Source organism: Protopterus annectens, chromosome 14.part0 (genome assembly GCF_019279795.1).
Source record: "Protopterus annectens isolate FY-2018-M chromosome 14.part0, PAN1.0, whole genome shotgun sequence".
NCBI classification, from domain to species: domain Eukaryota; kingdom Metazoa; phylum Chordata; order Ceratodontiformes; family Protopteridae; genus Protopterus; species Protopterus annectens.
This window is the reverse complement of record NC_056748.1, coordinates 428,053,953-428,073,919: the sequence shown is the minus strand read 5'-3', so window position 1 is coordinate 428,073,919 and position 19,967 is coordinate 428,053,953. Positions and strand designations below refer to the sequence as shown.

The following is a 19,967-nucleotide window of genomic DNA, read 5'->3' as shown; positions in this document are numbered from 1 at the left end:
ACAACGTAATGCTTTCCTCCCGTGCAGATTTGATTTCTTGTTTCAGATTACGGGCTTAGAGCAAATCTCTGAGCGGTGAAACAAAGTTGAGCTAACAACACAAAACAGCACAATTTATTCCTTCTTCCCTGTCTGCAGCACCCAGGAGCTCTTTACGCACGTTCTTCTGCAGGCAGCAACTTTGGCACGTGTCAAGCAAGAGAAGTTAGCTAGTTACGTCGCCCAACCAATACAATCTTTCTAAAGAGTGTGGGAGATACCATGCTTAACCGTATACACGGATCTCTATGGAAACATACGATGTGAAAAGTTATCCTTGTGTTTACGCTCACCTGGACGCAGAACGTCACATTGTTTTGGGCATAGAATTAAGGAAAATCTATACACTGGTAACACCCCTTACGTAGGCTGTCAACTGAGCGTCAAACAGTTCGCCATCTTGGTTATAACTAGACCTTTGGAAAATACTGTATGTTTACATGGAGATTCTGTGCTGTTACGTGCATTCAGGGTCCAAGGGACCTACTGTGTAGTTTTATTTTACGTTGGATATTCGTTACTTTTAGAGAAGCTGTGCGGTACCAATGACCGATTTCTGAATGGCAAGTACGGGCTGCCGGACCGTATACTCTCAAGATTTCCGGTCCGGGCAGCCACTTCTGGTTACCACACAACAACAAAACCGCAGAGTTCTGACAAGAGTAAAACCCTGTTGACCCAATCGGAGAACTGGAAGGTGAGTCATTTCACTGTGGTTTATTTATGTGATATGTGCCTTTGGGGGTAAGGCGGTCTTTTATCTGTTCCCGTCTGTTATTTTAACCCGATTTCAAGTGATGTTTATAAGTGTTATTCTAAGCGTATTTTCACCGTGATGCTGTTTCTGATGGTTGCACAAGTTGCAGCATTAAGTTGCAGAATAAGCACCGTACGGGGGGGACGGGGGTCACCGAGAGCAGGCGCACAACATTAGAGTGATTAATACTTTCTTCTTCTACATTTTAATTTGTATACGTTCCGGTACCTGCCAGGATAGGTGCAGTTCCCCCTTCTTAACTGGAGAGTAATCCTCGATTCCTATGATTTTATTCGTAGTGGGTGCGTTAGATTTCAGGGTATAATACCGAGTGCACACTTGGAAGTTAAATCTGTTTTTTTGTGGGGTATGTTCGTGATGCTGGGGTTTGAATTGACATTAGGCTGCAGTGCCCATGTTTGGGTTGTGGAGCACTGAAAACACTGTTCACGACTCTTAAGTAAACAAACGGGTTTCAAAACAGATACAACTCCCATGTTAACACACCATATATAGTTGTCAAGTTAAGGTGATATTTTTTAACGTTATGTTAATGGGGAAAGTCCGAATGAGAAGCGTGCTGACATAATTAATGGCTTTGTTTGGGGCCGAAATGATTTTATGATCAGTTTTGTGTAAACATCAGATGTTAACGAAAAGGTGGTAAAATAGTAAATGATCTTACCGGATTTAATGTTCGCTCGCTTTTGGCAGTTTCAGTTCTGTCTGTGGCAAAGACTCACCATTCCGTTATGAGGAGAGCAATCGGTACATGAATTGTTTTGGTATGTATGGTTTGATGGATTTTATTTTATTGCCAATTTTGGCTGTGCCAAGACACTTTAGCCATTGACCCACGTACTGGAATAATTTATTTCTAATTGCGGACTCTACTTTTTCATGTTATTAAATTCTGTCTTTATTGTTGTTTGGTTTCCAGTGTCCTTCATTGTCCATTTCTGTGTTGGGCAGAAATGATTAACACCTAAATAAGAGGAAGTACTACGATCATATTTGCATAAATTAAAAAGAAAAAAAAATAAATGTTGCATAAGGTTTATGACTTATCTTACTATAGATAAAGTAGTTAAAGAACTTCTGTTAAAGGAAACTTTTTGTTGAGAGGCAATGCATGTGTAATATTGTTCACTGTAAGTGTGCCAGACTGTTATGAAGGTGGTTTGTGCTCTGCTGTGTCCATATATTTGTGCATATGTGTAATATTGCTTTATTTATTTTGACATTTATTAACCTGGGTAGTCCAACTGGGTTACATAACCTGTTTTTGGCAGAGGCTGGGGGAGAAAAGTCCCAATGATAGTAGACGTGAAGTAGATAGAATAACAAAGACTGCAACTATAAAGTTAGAGTATTATACAATGCAGATTTTAGTTTAGAAGTCTTTATATAAAACAGAGCAGCATATATAAAAGTTTGGGATTAACATTTGCAGTTAATTATGTTTTGCTAATGATTTAACATAATTAGTAAGACATTGCATATTAAACTTTAGTTTAATTACAGATGAAAATAGTTGATGTACTTTTTTGCATTCGGTCACAATGACAGGCTTACAGCAGACTGTAAACAGCATTGCTTGGCGAAGGGGGGAAGTAATGTAAAGGATTAAGATTTTAAGAGTTATGGTGGGGACTGAGAGAGATGGAAGAAGAAAAGTGGACAGAGGTTGGGAAAGAGATAGCAAATGAATGTAAAACAGAAGTTGGAATGAGAGTAGTTGAGGTGGGGAGGAGAGAGATATGGGGATGGTGGTATTTTTATTTCTTTTGCTTTGTTTCCAATTCTCAAATGTTTTGGGTTCATCAGTAAATTGCTTAATTTGTATCTTTCTTTATTTTGAATAGTCGCAGGGAATGGAAAGCAAAGAAGATGCTCTCAGTTCAGAATAAAATGATTTAAGTGAAAACCTTCTTGATTTAGTAGTGATGAGTAAGCATATTTAGTTTTTGATATTTGTTAACTAGGTTGGTCCAACTGAGCCAAAAGCCCATTTTCAGTGGAGACCTGAGGAGAAAAGCTCCAGTACATTAAAAGCAATTGTGATCGTATATGTAATATAAAAAATAAACAGAGGTTGGTAACATGATGGAAACAACGATGAGGCATAAGTTGTTACATAGCATGGCAGATACAGTGAAATACAAAATTGAAACATACATTTTACATAGTTTGTAGCAAAGAGTGAAACATTAAATTGTAGTACAGGTTGATGTATCACATATTTGAGTGAAGTAGAGATGCGCCATAGTAGAGAATTCATGATAGTTAGAGCTGCAAAAATATTTGTATTGAAAGTAAAAAAGGGGGGAGGGTGTACTAGACTTATTCCAGTAAAAAGGGTATGTGAAATCCTGTTTTCACTTGGTTGATCTAGAAAGAAGTGACTTATTGTAACTGTGCTGTACATACTAACTTGCACATTTTGTACACTTTTGTGTATATGTTATACTTGTGTGATCTTTCGTTCTTTACATATGGTGGTGTTGACTATCTTTGTAAACTTAGGATCATCTCTGTAGAATCTGTTTATGCATTCTACTAATGATGAAAATTAGTTTTGTAAAGTATGTCGCACTGATGTAAAATTGCTTTTATGTTGTACTTCTAATGTGTTATGGGGCCACCATCCCCACTCAATAGGAGCCTGGCTTATGCATCTTAGTAGGGTTAACCTTAGCAGAATGTGTGTGTGTTTGAAAATATATGTGCATGTCATATGCATGTATGTATGTAGACAATCGCAGATACATTCATGTATGAATGTATAAATATATACAAATATTGTACACTTGTAGAACTAAAGTATGCATATAGATTCTTTCTAAGCTTAAGGCCAAAGGAGGCCATCAAGAAGCTCAGCCAAATTGCCCAGTAATGATGGAAGACTAATCATGTTCCCCATTAAGTAGACTTTCTTCATATATTCCTTGTGAAAATTTATGACCATCCATCCTACCATGCATGCATCTATACACATTTTAAAGGTTACTAGGAAATTACTCTGCTTGATAGGTGAGGGTAGCCTATTCCAGAAACTGACGGTAGGTTGTGTTATGCACATGACATGCTCTCTGATGTTGTATGGTAATGTAGTTGTAGGTCTGTAGTATTGGTGATTGCTTTACCAGTGGTTCTGTTTAGGTGAAGGGGTTCAGAGTACTCTGCCATTCATACCATGGAAGACTAAACAGAGTACACCCTTTGGAGTATGTATGTATGTATGACACTGGTTAGAGAGACAGGACAGGGCTTTTAGTTTATCAAGAGTAGCTAAGTGCACTGAGACCTGAGATCTTTTTTAACTGAGGAAACTTAAGGTTTCTCAAGCTGTTTTAGGTGCTTGGAGAGGTACATACAGAATGATATGTTATATTCAGTGACTGGTCTAATAATAGTTGAACTAGAATTATAATTTCCTGGATCTTGATAAAACAACAAAAGATGCTTTCTGCAAGGTAGAAGGGTTTTGTAACCACACAGACATGATGATCAATAGAGAGTCTGTTGTCATATTTACCCAAGTTCCTGATGACTGTGTCAAATTTAAGTGGAGTGTTCTCAATGTGGTAAGCAGTGGTGATGCTAGATTTACCAAAAGGAACTGTGCTGTTTTTCTCAGTGTTGATGGTAAGATTGTGATTGATGCTCCAAACACTTGTTTGGTGTAGCTTTGCTGCAAAATTTGAGTATCAGAATGGGACTTGATACCACACCCTCCCCCTTGTAATCATCAGCAAACTTTGGTAGCCACAGCATATTGATATTGGTGTTCATGTAATGGAAATGTTTATGGCCAGGACAGATCTCTGTGGGACAACACTGATGAGATTTTTCTATGTAGAGCAACTCTCTCAAATAGCACAGATTCTGTTAGGCAATTCGTTACTAGCCCAACAAAGTGTGCATGGTTTAATGTTGAATTTGGAGAGTCTGTCAAAAATCTGAATATTGACTGTAGTGATGAAGGCACTGCCAAGGTCCATGCAATTGGTGTGGACTGTATGCTCCTTATCAATGGTCTCTCTAATGCTTTCCAAAAACTCAACCAGATTAAGCAGGCAAGTTCTGCCTTTTACAAACCTTGTCTGTAAGGAGAGACCTAAGGTTACTTGTATCATTATGTATTAGTTCAGATGCAATACATTCTATAACCTTGAAATAATACTAGTGAAATTAATAGTCCTGTAATTCGCAGGATCTGTAGGGGACAGCTTTTACGCAAGGGGACTACAGTGACAGTTTGCACACCTTGGGGGCATAACCAGCAGTGAGACTCTGGTTGAAAAGTTGATATGTAAGTGTGTGTGTGTGTGTGTGTGTGTGTGTGTGTGTGTGTGTGTGTGTGTGTGTGTGTGCACATGCTTATATGCACTCTGATATATATATTGTGTTTGTTTTTATGTTGGTGTGCGAGTTTGAAGATAAACATTGGTTAATACTGTTGTCCCCAGTAAGAGGTTTTCCGATCAGGATTGGTGGTTGGTGTAAATATTAAGATGTTTACCTTATAGACATAAGGTACAGGTTTTGATTCTCCTTTTTGAAAGAAAAATTGGCTAGGCTAAAATAGTGCAGAAAGGCAGCTAGCCTTGTAGTTGCCTGTCAGTCTAAATCTCTCAACTTCTATGATTGGTCCTGGGAACGCTCCTTTTTGGCATTTACTTCTGAAGTCAAAACCAATGTCAGTGGCCTCTAACTGACTAAATTTGCACATGGTTGCAAATTAGGAGCCGTCATTAAATCCCATACGGACACAAATGTTCTCCCGGAAGGGCTGACACAGACAAACAGCTGGTGTTGTCAGAACCATAGATTAAAACTAAAACTAAATGCCAAGAAATGCATAATAGTATTCTTTGGGAAGTCATTCACCTCTGGTAACTTATCATATTGACAATACACTCCTTAGAATTAACCCAGTAGTCAGAGACTTGGGGACATACATACATCAATCTAGCCTTTGACTATCATATATCTACATAAGTGCGGAAGTTATTCTGTGTTGTGCAACTTATAAACAAAGGTATGGCATCTAGTTCCAAGGAAGCCATTGTTCAGCTGTATTCATCATTTATCAGGCCTATTATTCAGTACAGTGCCTCCTTTGGTATGTACCTGACCAGGCATATCCAACAACTGGAACATCCACAGAGGTTCCTTACTAAAAGAATACAGGACGTAAGTAACATGTCCAATGCAGACCACTTCAAGGCCCAATCCTTGTATTTTGTCTCCTACAGGCTGTTGAGGGAAGATCTATGCCTGGCATATGGGACATTGTCATACCCGCTCTCTGATGGACCTCCTGCATATCTGCAGAATAAACAGCACCAGAACTACCCTTTCTAAAGACTTAAATCTTGTCTGTGATATAAATAGGACCTGCTGCAGAGACAGGTATGTATCTTAGAGAGTATTCTGTTTCTGGAAAAGGCTCCCTGTCCATGTAAAGCGGAGTTCGTCCCTAACCCATTTTGTGTGCAACTTGGACAGTTGTATGTGGAACAGGAAATTTATCCCTGGTTTGGCAGCTATGTCTCTAATGGACACAGGCAACCTATAAATGGTTCATCTTCTAGGCCCCTGCTTGTAAATATTTCATCTTACAAGTCCCTGTAAACACTTATCAAGGGTACCAAAACTTATTTAGAGATTTGGGATGCATGGCTAGGCTTAAAAAGGCCCTTGTGGTCATTAGTCTAGTAAACACCTATGAACAGAGTCTGTGCTTGGCTGTAGTGCCTTCTCTGCAGAGTCTGTGAGTCATTTCCTGTGTATGCATGGGGCTGTCTTTAGGTACTTTGGTTTCCTAAAGAGAATGCAGTGGGTAGATTGGTTATTCTAAGTTGCCTGTGTACATGAGATGGGGAAGAAATTGTATGCAGTTTTTTCTGTTCCTTACTTGTTTAGTAAACTCAGCAGCTGTTTATGGGGTCATTGTAGGAGTTAAATATGACTAGACAGCTGTGGCTGATGTTTGTGTGTGCACGTGCAAAATGTACATCCAAGGTTGACTGGAATAGCAGATTAGGTTTAAATTGTACTGCTTTCCACTAGTGTAAAAGGTGAAAACCATGGTGAGAATTGTGGGAGCTAGGTCCGACTCTAAACCGGTTACAAGTGGCGTTCTTCAGGGCTCAGTCCTAGGACCCCTCCTGTTCAGCATTTACTTCTCAGAGGTACAGGCAAGCACAGGAGGACTATGGCTGACCATGTTTGCAGACAACTGCAAACTAGGGGCTATAATTGACTCTCTGGCTGACACAGACATCCTCCAAAAGGGTCTCACTGAGAAGGATACCTAGTGTCAAAATCATGGCCTCAAGCTAAATGCCAAAAAGTGCATAGTCATCCCTTTTGGAAACAACAAAGTACCACATAGGTGGTAGTTCCCTAAATATGGAAAACGTAATAAGGGATCTGGGGACTCAAGTAGATAGTAATCTCTCCTTTGATAATCACATTGCCAAAGTGGTTAGAAAATCCTTCTTTGTGGCCCACCTAATCACAAAAGGGTTTCCATTCAGATCAAAAAAGGTCATTGTGCCCCTCTACTCATCACTCATCAGACCCATCATATAGTACAACGCCCCGTTTGGGATGTACCTTACAAGACACCTGCAACAGCTGGAAAGACCACAGAAGTACCTCACCAAGAGGATCACTGGCCTCAAACAGATGCCTTATGCAGCTCGACTAAAGAAACTCCACCTTCGAGTAGGCGGTATGCAACCGAGTACAGCTGATCTCTGCCTGTCATACAAAGCCATGTCCAACATAGAATTGATGGACATGCTCCACATAAAGAAAACCTTATCCCCTCGAGCCACATGCTCTAGGGATCTAAATCTCATCACAACAATAAATAGGACTTGCTGGAGGGATAGATTCCTGTCCCAGAGACTTCCCATGCTTTGGAACAAGATTCCAATCTGCATTGGGCAGAGCTCCTTGCTAACACTCTTCAAAAGAAACCTTGACAGGTGCATGGGAAATGGAAAGTTTACCCCGGGGATCACTTCAGTGGCTGTGCTGGACAGAGGCACAGGGAACTAATCTAAGGGGGGTGGCGAAAGCCAACACATTCTGGCTAGGCTTATAAATGCCTTCGGGCAGATAGCCTAGTACCTACCTATGAACCTATAATTTATGATGTATGGAGTTTGAATTCCACTATTGCAAATATGAATGGCTGCCAAGAATATGGTCTCTTGTCACATGATTGGTGCCAACCAGTTGAAAGTATACCTATGGCAGCCCTTATTTCTTTATTACAATTGCTCATACTGTTATCTGCTTTTTTTTTTTTTTCTTCCAGTGCTCTCTAAATTTATTTTTGTATGCTCTTGAGTCATCATCTATTATTTTTCAGTGCTGCATATATTGCCTTACCTTTGAGCAGACGAGTTAAAAACATGAGCGACTGACCTTGGTCATTTTGGAGTTGATTGCATGTACTTGCAAATGCCTGAATGAACTTGTCAGAAAACATCCTCCTTATGCTGTGGTGCATTGATAGAGATCCTGTGTCTCAAAAGCTTTGCTGTGTTGTTATACTACCATCACCATTAAAGGTGTGAATGCTGAGCTACTGGTCTTTATGTCTTGATTGTTGACATGTCCTCTTTGGACATACAATCATGCAAGCTTTCTTTAGTTTTACACTGTAGTCCACTATGACACTATCTTATCATATTCTTCAGACCTCATTTCTGTTTCTTTCCTGTCTAACTAATTAAATAGATAATTGCTGTGCAGCCTGTATATCTGCATACTTATTCTGTGGCTGCAAGAATGAGAACACACACACACTTTACGACAAAACTGCTTTATGAGCTAAAAATTCCATTTCAGGATCCCAACAATGTAAGGAATGAAACTGATTGTCAGATCATAGGAGGTTAGTAGGCTATTGACCCTGAGGTTATTTCAAGCCTAGCCATTTTCATCCCAATGTAGTGCCATAGATATTCTAGTCTGGGGTGTCCAACCTTTTTGCTTGCCAGGGACTCATTGAGTGAACAGAAATGTCTTGGGGCTGCATATAAAATATATCGTAGTTAACTCTTTCGCTGCCACGGGTGACCAAAGTCAACCTCCTAGCTGTACTGTAGGTGCATTCGAACAATAAATAAATGTAATAAATGCCTAGTATTTGCCATAAAATTCTTATTCTCTAATCTAACAGTTAACTCTTAACATCTTAGTGTGTTTGTGTGTCTGTATATGTGTGTATGTATATGTTTGTGTGTGTGTGTGTGTGTGTGTGTGTGTGTGTGTGTGTGTGTGTGTGTATGTATATATATATATATATATATATATATAAAATATAATGTGTATGTGTCTGTGTGTGTGTGTATATATATATATATATATATATATATATATATATATATATATGTATATATCTGTATATATATATATATATATATATATATATATATATTTTTTTTTTTTTTTTACAGATATTCACTACAGCACTAGCATTTCTCACTGGGAAAACTGCTCCAGCCGTCCAGCTATGTAAAATGTCAAAATTAACAGTCCTACAATACTATAATCCACAAAAAATAAGCCAACAAATTTGCAATAAAGTAAAGAATTCACATTACTGACTTTATAAAGCAATTCTAAATAAGCTACAAGAGGGTCTCGCCCAAACAAATGACTGGTGCCAGAAACATGGCCTCAAGCTAAATGCCAAAAATGCTTCATCATCCCCTTTGGGGAAGAGTGACATCCCCACAAATTATTACATTAATAACAATGTTGTAAGCACACAATCAGTCGTGAGGTGCTTGGGCACCCAGGTTGATAGAAACCTGACTTTTGACCACCATGTTGTCTCCGTTGTATGGAAAGCTTTTTACATGGCCCACCTCATTAGTAAGGGTATCTCATCCAGGGACAAGATGGTCATAACATCCCTGTATTCTTCCTTTATAAGAGCCATTACTGAGTGCAAAGCCCCTTTTGGCATGTGCCTCAGCAAAACACCCTGCCAAAAGAAAGACTACAACCATTTCTGACAAAAAAGGTCAAAGGATTAAGTTCACTTGGTTATCCAAACAGACTAAAAAGTTTCTCGCTTTCCTCTGTCTCTCATTGGCCCCTATAAATTTCATCACTGGTTTGCTTTTCAGGCCAAGAAAGATCTTGCCTTAAGAGACTTCCTCCACCTCAGAAGTACTGGTTATACTTAAAACACTCACTACAAAGACCACAGCCTTCACTGCAACATAAACAAACCACTCTGTATGGACAGGTTCTTGATACAAAAAGTTCAACTTCTGTAAAAAGATCCTCTCATTATCAAACAATGTAGTTCAGCCACACGACAACTGTATGGATAGCCATAAATGTACTCCTTGAGTAAGTAGCATAGCCTTCATCAAACCGGATAGCAAATCCACATGCTAAACTTTCCTAGCTGGATGGCTAAGATCTGCTATTGGTTACTCAAGTCTACTTGCCCAAGAAGAGGGGCCTATTTAACTAAGAATTCCATTTGCAAAAATATATTCAGTATACATATTAAATCTCTGTCTTTCTCTCACACACACACACACACACACACACACACACACACACACACACACAAGGAGCCCTTACTTCTTAAATAAGCAAACTCCGTAATCGCATGACAGACACTCACTGAATGAAATTGTCGAAGTAAAAATATCTGAAAAAATTCATACTAGAGATGGACTCATCCATCCAATTTCCCACCACCAAAAGGACCATCAATAAATTAGCAAACAACTGCTCAGTAAAAAGTAAATCGGTAAGAAATCCCTAAACTCTCCAAGATCATACTACATACTGGAGTAAACCTATAACTTCCCTCCAATCTAAAGCTATTTGACGCTGACATTTTAATTTGTGCAGAAGTTATTCACAGACTGGCAGTTTAGTGAACTGTCACATTAGCACTCAATGCTTACGTCTGAACCAATGAAGCGTACTTGTCAATTCCAAAAGAATTAAAGTAGCATAATAAGAAGGTTATTTGTAAGGTTACATGGCAGTTTATATTTGAAATAAGCAAAAATATTAAAAAGGCTCTGTTTCTTGTAATTATGCTGAAAAGTCTTCCAAGGTAAATGCAACCTTCTGATTTAGTATGGAACCATACCTCTCAACCTTAGAGCGAGAAATCTGGAGAAAGAGAAAAATAAAAGTAGGACACAGGCCCAAAAATAGTTATCCATCACAGACACCATTGAAACAACTGTAGCTACCAACATTATACTTCACTTATAATCTTTCTATCCCATCATTGTCAGTTAAGCATTATATAGCCCATTCGATCCTGCCTTATTTTGCAACAAAGAAAACCATGCTTTGAAATGACAAATGCATTAAAAACAATAAAACACATTGCATCCACATCCTGCAACTTCGTATCTGCAAACAACCACAGAGCTTCCACTGAAACTAGGGCTGCTCATTTCCCAGGAATGATAAGCTCTCCCTAACGAAGTCTAATGGGATAAATCTACCAGGATCTGGACTACCTGAAATAAATTAAATTATGGCCTGCAAATTGCAAGTGCAGTTGGTTTAAGTAAACTATATTTCTGAGCCCACTTACTGTATTTTTTTTTCAGTAACATCCCAGTATCTCCATTTCCAGATCACTTTACAAGACATTGGCAGTGGTAGACTTGGCATCCTTCAGTTCCCTACAGGACCACACTCGTACTAGTAGCATTGTCCATTAAATATAAATATCCATCCACTGCAAATGGCAAGAAGCTATGTCTTAAAAAATCTACTTTCATAATCACCTACTGTTGCAGCCTTCCCAACACACACACATGCACTAAAACCCACAACGTTTAAAAAATGACATTGTGCCCACCTGATTTGCCAGTATTGATGAGCCACCAAAGCTATACTTATTGTTGTTAATCTGTCACTGCTTAGAACCCACCAACAAAACAGTACTGTGTGTTTTTTTGTTTGTCAGAAAAAACAATTCAACTTTATATGCTACAGGGCCACTGACCCATTAACCCTAGGGTGTTGTCTCATTCTTACTCCCTGGAACTGCAATACCTTGGATAACTAATTTTATTTTTTAAGCAAAAGACACAGTTTGGAAGATGAAGCGAAAATCCATACAGTTGAGAGGTATGATTTCATATTTAATACAACTCTCTCTGTCAGGAAAGCCACAATTTAATGAAAGTGTACTTTAAATGTATGATATATTTGTGAGCTAACTTATTTGTGTTCAGTAGGTAGCTTGATCGTCATTAGCCTCTTTGTGCATGTGTCTCTCTCGGTCATGCACACATACACACACTCTTCTACTGTCACATACACAAACATTCTGCCTTCATGCATGTACTCACTCATTCACTCACTCCGTACTTACCTATTAACACAGGTAAGTGCTGTCCCTTTCAAAGGCAATGACGGCAGATCCATACAGGAGTCCCTCTTCGGCAAGAACACACACACACTGATTCTTTGGCACAAAATAATGGCGCAAACAAATTAAAACTAGAATGGTGCTTTGGTGCATGCTCACACCAACAAAGTTATAGGTCACGGGCATGAAAAACACAAAACCAAAAAGTGTTTTGGTGCATGCGTGTATCGATGTTGCACTTAGAGGTCGAGGGCCGCATGCGACTCGTGGGCCGCAGGTTGGGCAAGTCTTCTCCAGTCAGTACCCATGGTTGTATTTAGCAATGTCTGCCCATGTCCAGGTGGGGTGTGGGCGCTATCCCCAGTAAGAATTTATGGCACCCCATCCACTTATCTAGGTTCCTTTTGAACAGTGTCATAGAGGTGTTCTGCTTCACATGAATTGGCAGCCTATTCCAAAGACATGGCAGTCACTGGGAGACCAGTCTGTCCCTCCAGTACATCCTATTCAAGTCGCAGGCCATATTTACATCTCTAGGATGGGTAGTTCATGCCCCATTTGATTTATGGATGTGCAGTAGTTTCTTTAGATTTAGGGCAGAGATTGCTCTGTAAGCCAGGCATAAGTTTCCCCTAAGAAGTTTATACAATGCAGAGTGTAGTGACAGGGACTTTAGTTGGTCTGTGTAAGGCATGTGCTGGAGTCCCTTGTTTTTCTTTGTTAGAAATCTCTGAGGTCTCTCCGGTTGCTGCAGGTGCTTTGTACGGTAATGCCAAAAGGGGCATTGTACTCAGTTATGGGCCTGATTAGTGACTAGTATAGAGGGGTTAAAACCTTGTTTGCCCTAGATGCAATGCAGTGTGCTACGTAGAAGGCCTTTCTTACTACAGTAGACACATGGTGGTCAAAGTTAAGGTCGCAGTCTATTTGTTCATAGGTGTGTACTAGGCAAATGTCCTTGGAGCCTTTACAAGCCGAGCCCATAGGATTACCCTGGCATTGTGCCACCCAACCTTTGAGTAGAGCCACTGGAGTGATCCCCAGGGTGAAGGCCCTGGAGCCTTTTCAAGCCTAGCCCATAGGATTACCCTGGCATTGTGCCACCCAACCTTCGAGTAGAGCCACTGGAGTGATCCCCATTGTGAATTTTCTATTTCCCATCCACTCATCAAGATTTCTCTTGGAGGGTCAGTGAAGTGCTCTGTTTGACATGTATGGGAAGCCTATTCCATAGCATGAGCAGTCTCTGGGTTATGAACCTGTCCCTGCAGCATGTTCTGTTGATTGTGGTAATGAGGTTGAGGTCCCTGGAGCGTGTGGTGCTGAGGGATTGGGATTTCTTTAGGTGTAGCATTTCTAACAGAGCTGGGTCAGACGTGGCTTTGTAAATCAAGCAGAGATCGCCTCTAAATAGGCGATATGAGACAGAGAATAGTTGGGAGTTTTTTGAGTCTGTCCATATAGGGCAAGTGTTTAAGGCCTAGGATCCTCTTTGTGGGGTACTTTTTGTGGCCTCTCCAGTTGTTGCAGGTGTCTAGTGAGGTACATGCCAAATGGGGTATTGTACTTGATGATTGGCCTAATGAGAGAAGAGTAGAGAGAGACAATGACCTCTTTTTTCCTGGATGCAAAACACTTAGTGATGAGATGTGTCACGTAGAAGGACTTTCTGACCACAGTGGCAATGTGGTGCTCAAAAGAGAGGTTGCTGTCAACCTGTGTTCCCGGATCTCTTATAACGCCGTCTGTGTTCAGTGGACTACCATTGATGTGGTAATTCATGGGAACCTGGTTTTTCCCAAAGGGGATGATGGCACATTTTTTGGCATTGAGCCTTAAGGCCATGGTTCTCAGTGAGGCCTTTCTGTAGGATGTCTAGATCACTTGGAGTTAGTAATAGCTCCCAACTTGTGAACCTTGTCAGCCAGAGTCCCTTTGTGTTGGAGTTCAGAAAAGTAGATACCAAACAGGAGAGGACCCGGGACCGAACCCTGTGGAACTCCACTCGTGACTGGTCTGCAGTCTGACTTGGAGTCCACTACTTTCACGTTGTGGGTTCTACCTGTGAGCCAGTTTGCAACCCACCTAGTGATGTAGGGGTTGATGCCTAGCTTACTGAGTTTTTCTAAGATTCCTGAGTGGGGAATAGTATCAAAGGCCTTGGCCAGATCAAGGTAGGCTGTATGAACCACCTTGCCTTCATCCACAGCTCTGGTGACTAACTCAAAGAAGTTGAGCAGGCATGATCTACCCTTCACAAAATCGAACTGTGTGGAATCCAGAGTGTGGAGATTCCCTATATCCTTGTTTATTAGGTCCATGACTATGCGTTCCATAGCTTTGCATATCATACTCGTCAGACTAATGGGGCGATAGTTCCCAGGATCTGTAGTCACTCCTCCTTTGTGGAGAGTGATGACTGTAGCAGTGCGCCATTCTGTAGGGACAAAGCCTGAGGTGAGGCTGTGATTGAACAGGACACACAGGTGAGGTGTCAGTTCACTCTGTAGTTCATGCAGAACACAGCCAGGGATATTGTCAAGTCCCATAGAAGCTGTATTTTTGGCATTGGACAGTGCTGTTTTAACCTGTGCAGCAGTAATACTGAATGCCTGGCAATCTACCGGTATTGTGATTATTCCTTTGGGGGGGGAGGTGGGGGTAAATTTGGCACTGATTCTGTCGGTCAGTATATTGGCAACATCTGTTGGCTTGGTATAGGAGATACCATTGTGCAGTAGCTCCGAGCAAATCTAGGTATTGCCATGGAGATTCTTTACATAACTATAGAAGGCCTTGTGGTTGTCTTTACTATCTGCTGCAATTCTGTTTTCATAGCTAGCTTTAGACTATTTGATGAGGAATCTCAACTTTTTTTGTTGAGGCTGATAAGGGAATTTTTCCACTCTTGGGACTTCACCTTATTCCACATCAGTTTCCTTCTTCTGTGGTAGAGTTTGTTTATGGTAGAGGACCACCGGACTGGCTTCCTTTTTTTTTTTTTTTTTTTTTTTTTGAGGAGAGTGTCTTGGTTCTAATGGGTATGTCGAGATCCATGCATTTATGTACGTGTTCGTGCAGTGCATTGGTGTATGATTCGGCAGTCATCCAAGTATTCTCTATTTGCATGGGTGCCATGAAGTTAGCCACCACTGTTTTTAGGAGCCCAAAGTTAGCTTTGGTGAAGTTTTTCATGGTGGTTACCTTTGCAGGGGGGGGGTGTGTGGATTTTCAAGGTGATTAGTTAGTGGTCGGATCTAACCAGGGAGGAGTTGACTATTGGTGTAGAGTAATGGTCACCCATGTTAGTAATGACCAGGTAAAGGATGTTGCTACCTGTAGTGGGGGGAAGAACAAGCTGGTCCAGGGCATTGGAATTAACGAATTCCAGGAAACGTTGGCCAAGGGTATTGGTACAGGAGTAGTTTTCCCCGTTAATGGAGGAGTAGTTGAAGTCACCTGGTATGAGAGTGTTAGGTTGAGCCCTAATATTCTCCAGGGTGCTTAGGAACGTGGAGTGTGAGTCTTTTTACATGGTTGGGGACCTATAGCAGGCCACGACCTGAATCGCTGTCTTACCCAGTGTTAGCTGCACCTAAAGTGTTTCTGATGCGTTGTGTTGGGCTACCAGTCTGGAGCTGTGCGCATCCTTTATGAATATGGAAACATCAATGCCTTTGGAGCTTCAGTCCAAGTTCTGGGGCCGAAAGGTGTGGAATAAGTTATAGCCTGGTAGTGCAGGGGTGTTTTCTGCTGCCATGAACCAGGTCTCTGTTACAGCACAAATGTCGATGTTCTCCATTTTAAGGAGTGCTTTGAGCGAGTGCATTTTAAGATTTAGACTTCTAGCATTGAGCAGCATGACCCTCGGATTGCATTTGTTTGTAGCTGTTACTGTGGTAATTTGGTCTTTGGAACACTGCCTAAAAAAGGCACTATAGGGGTGGCAAGCGCCTTGGCCAGTATCTGGAAGCCCAGGGCTGACAGACACAGCCCATCTCTGGCAAAGCATCGAGGTCCGTCAGTCATGTCATCCCCAGGCAGACTGATACTGGAGCCCCTTAAAATGACACCAGAAACTTAGCCAATTGTTGAAATCAGTCATTTTCTGCTTGTACTGTGGTATCATTCTGGGTGATGGTAGGATGCTGCTCAGGGCTAGGGTCATACCCGCCTGGGCTGCATAATCTGAGAGCTCCTCCATGTCTCTTTTCGTGTAGTCCAGGGAGGTACGTCTCGGGTCATTCACAACCACATGTACAATGACAGAGTAATATTTGTACCTGTTGTTGAGGGACTTGAGTGTGTGTGTTATGTGGTGGATCCTGGCACCTGACAGGCAGCTGACTGTTACTTTCTCCTTATTCAGCCTAGTGAGTGGGACATCAGTGTCCCTCACTATCTAGTCACCTATGACTAGTGTGTTGGGCATATTGTTTTGCCTTAAGTACTTTGGTTGAGTGGCACACTTAGGAGAGTTATGTGTCTCGTGGTTAGTGCTGTGGTGGTAAAGTGCATTTCTGCCTTTGAGGTCTCTGCTGTTTGGGTAGATTTTTATTGAGAGCCTTCGGGAAAGTGGGTGTGTGGTTTGTGTTTTTATGTGAAGGCAATGCTGGTGTGTGTTCCATGTGGTGGTGTGCAAGTGTTGACCTTCTCCTCTTGACCAGCTTTTCTGGTCTTGGCTGGAGAGTGTGTGACTTCCAATTTGGATATATAAGTGCATCTCTCGCAAGTCTGAGTGTTGGGGGGGGGGGGTAAGAGGAGAGGGTTGTCTTTGTACATGAGGCAGTTGCTATATTGCGTCAGGATGCCCAAGTTCACCAGGTTAATGGGAGAAAGCACAGGGAACTGACCTTTTAGACATGGCTGGAAGGGTGTACATTAATAAGAAGTACTGGAACACTTTCCTTGTAGAACGTTTAGTGCTAGTAGCACTGTTGTGTACTACAATAATTGCTACAAGAAGTCTGGTTAAGTGCTAGACTAATAAGCTAGTAAAAGTGCAGGAGAGGAGAGAAATTGAAGAGCAAACTTTGGCACCACTCTGAAGCTTGCAAACAGTCCTGGGTACAGCAAATCTGTATCTGGACTAGTTACAGGAAAGTCAGGAAACAAGTGCAAATGCGGGCTTTTAAACCAGAAAGTTGAAAGAGATGGAAAAACTGCCCAAACGGCCAGTAAACTACAATTTCTGGGCCAGAAACCACTCCTCTTGTGGTAGATGAGCTACCTAGTGCTTACCACTCCCACTGATGAGCTAGAAGGCTTCCCTCCAATACAGAAAGGCTTTGGGGGGGGGTGCAGAAGCTTACAAACAGTGCTGGATACAGCAAATCTGTATCTGGACTAGACTAGTTACAGGAAAGGCAGGATAAAAGCTTAGAATTTTTTTAATACAGAAAAGCAGCTAAAGCAGCACTAAAAACAATTAAAGTGCAGTGCAAGCTAGCACACTTGAGTGTGTAGCAATATTAAAGCAAATACAGTTTAAATAAATGCAATTTATTCAAACTGTATTCTGAACTGAATTCAGTTATCGTTTTATTCAACTCTGAACAGTTAAAAGGTGCCAAAAATATACTTATCAGCTGAGAAGCACATTCAGTCAGAACACAAAGAGATTCTAGCAAAGTTTTTTTTTTTTTTTTTTTGTGATCCCAGATCCCTTACCACTTCTTTGGTACACAGGGTATTCTTAATTTGATAGTGTGAAGGGACATGGTTTTTACTGAATGGAATCATGATCCATTTCTTTGCACTCGGTTTGAAATCGTAACTAAGAGACCAATCATTGGCCTGCGTAAGACCCTTCTGAAGTATACTGACATAATTTGGGGATTCAGTAATTGTACCCAGTTTGCAGTCATCTGGAGACTTGATCAGGGAAGCCCCTTAGTTTGGGCTTGAACTTCTGAGAAGTATATACCAAACTGTAGGGGGCCCAGCACTGACACTTATGGCAACCCGTTTGTCACAGGTTTGCTGGTTGATGTGGAGTCACCCACTTTGATAGTGTGTGACTGGTTTATGAGCCAGTTGGCTACCCATCTTACAGCAAAGGGGTTTACATTCAGTTTGCTAAGTTTCTCGGTAATGCCCGAGTGTGGGATTGTGTCAAAGGCCTTTGCCTAGTTGAGGTATGGTGAGTTTACAGATTTACCCTTGTCAGTGGCCCTGCTCACATTTTCAAAAAAGTCCATGAGGTTTAACAGACAGAATCTGCCCTTGAAGCCGAATTGGGTCGGATCTAGGGTTTGGAGGTTGTGTATGTGTTTATTTATGAGGTCCATGATGATAGATTCCATGGCCTTACAGATGAGGCTGGTCAGTATTATGGGCCTATAATTTCCCGGGTCTGTTGCTAAGCCACCTTTGTGGAGGTGAATAGCTATTGCTGTTCTCCATTCTGTGGGAACAAAGCTTGTGGATAGGCTATGATTGAATAGGGTACTTAATGGTGGTACTAGTACTTGTTTTGTTTAGAAGACAGCCTGGGATACTGTCTGGTCCCGCAGAGGCTGTATTTTTGCCTTAGACAAGGCTTTAATGACCAGCTCTTTGGATATATAGGGTGGGGGGGAGTTGAGGGCAATGTTTCTGATAAGTTTGGAGGAGATAGGGGAGTGAAATTTTCATGAAATATGTCCACTAGCAGGTTTTCTATCTCTGCAAGATCAGTGTGTGTGATACCGTTAGTCACTACTTTGGCACATGCTTTGGTCTTGCCTTTTAGGCTACGTACGTAGCTGTAAAAGCTCTTACTGTTATCCTTGAATGCGATTGCTAGGTTTTTCTCAAGGTTACCCTTAGAGGATTTGACATGTTGTTTTACTTTCCTGTTGAGGCTGAAGAGGGTCCCTTTCCAGTGTCGGGGGCTCACCTTAGTTTTCTTAGACAGCAACTTTTTGCGTTTGATGTTGGATGTCCACCAGAATGGCTTGTTTTTACTTGGGGCTCTGGCTTTGATTCTCTCTGGAAGAGGTGAGCCTTTACACCTATACAAGTGATTTGTACAGTGTTTCAGTGTAAGCTTTGATGTAGTTACCACTTCCAGCTAGGGATGGGGCTTGGAAGGCATTTATAACTTCTCTAGAAGGGTATAGCTTTTTAGTCTGACTTCACCTTTTGTGAGTTCTGGTGTTAGTGCCAGTTTGAAGGCTGCTGATTTGTGGTCATATTTTACTAATGAGGGTCCAACAGTTGTGGTGGTGCATCTGTTGTCATATTAGTGAGGAGTAGATCTAGTAAGTTTGTTCCTCTTGTTGGGGTTTGAACAGTTTGTTCCAGGGCATTTGAGTTAACAGAGTCAAGGAGCTTTTGCCGATGTGAGTTAGGGTTAGAGTAGGTTTCCCAGTTAATGGTGGGATAATTGAAATCCCTCATGACCAGAGTGTTAGTATTTGAATTGACTCTAATTTGGTCAAGTAGGCCTTGTGCGCATCATGGTTCATGGAGGGGGATCTGTGACTTGAATGGGGGTCTTACCCACAGTAATCTGAACTTGGAGTAACTCCATGGAGTTGTACAGTCTAACTAGTATGGAGGTAAATTTATCTCCAATACAGATTGAAACACTGCCTGTTTGGTTCTCATATGTTCATCTTGCAGTCTGAAGGTGTGGAAAACATTGTAGCCTTGCAAGGCCAAGGTACACTTCCGATGCCTTGAGCCAGGTTTCTATGACTGCATAGACATTGGCATCCTCTAGTGATAAAGTGCTTCCAGGGTGTGCAGCTTTTAAGTGCCTAGTGTTTAGCAGCATAACCTTTA

The 19,967-nt window shown here is 41.2% G+C and overlaps 1 protein-coding gene across 1 annotated transcript in view; it reads left to right on the top strand.

The window, feature by feature from the left end:
- Positions 1-316: 316 nt before the first annotated feature.
- Positions 317-19,967, top strand: part of ZRANB1 (zinc finger RANBP2-type containing 1) — a 1,697,020-nt gene continuing 1,677,369 nt past the window's right edge. Inside the window, exon 1 of the mRNA XM_044056199.1 lies at positions 317-736. The gene's annotated coding sequence lies outside the window, so the exon portion shown is untranslated. The remainder of the gene's footprint in view (positions 737-19,967) is intronic.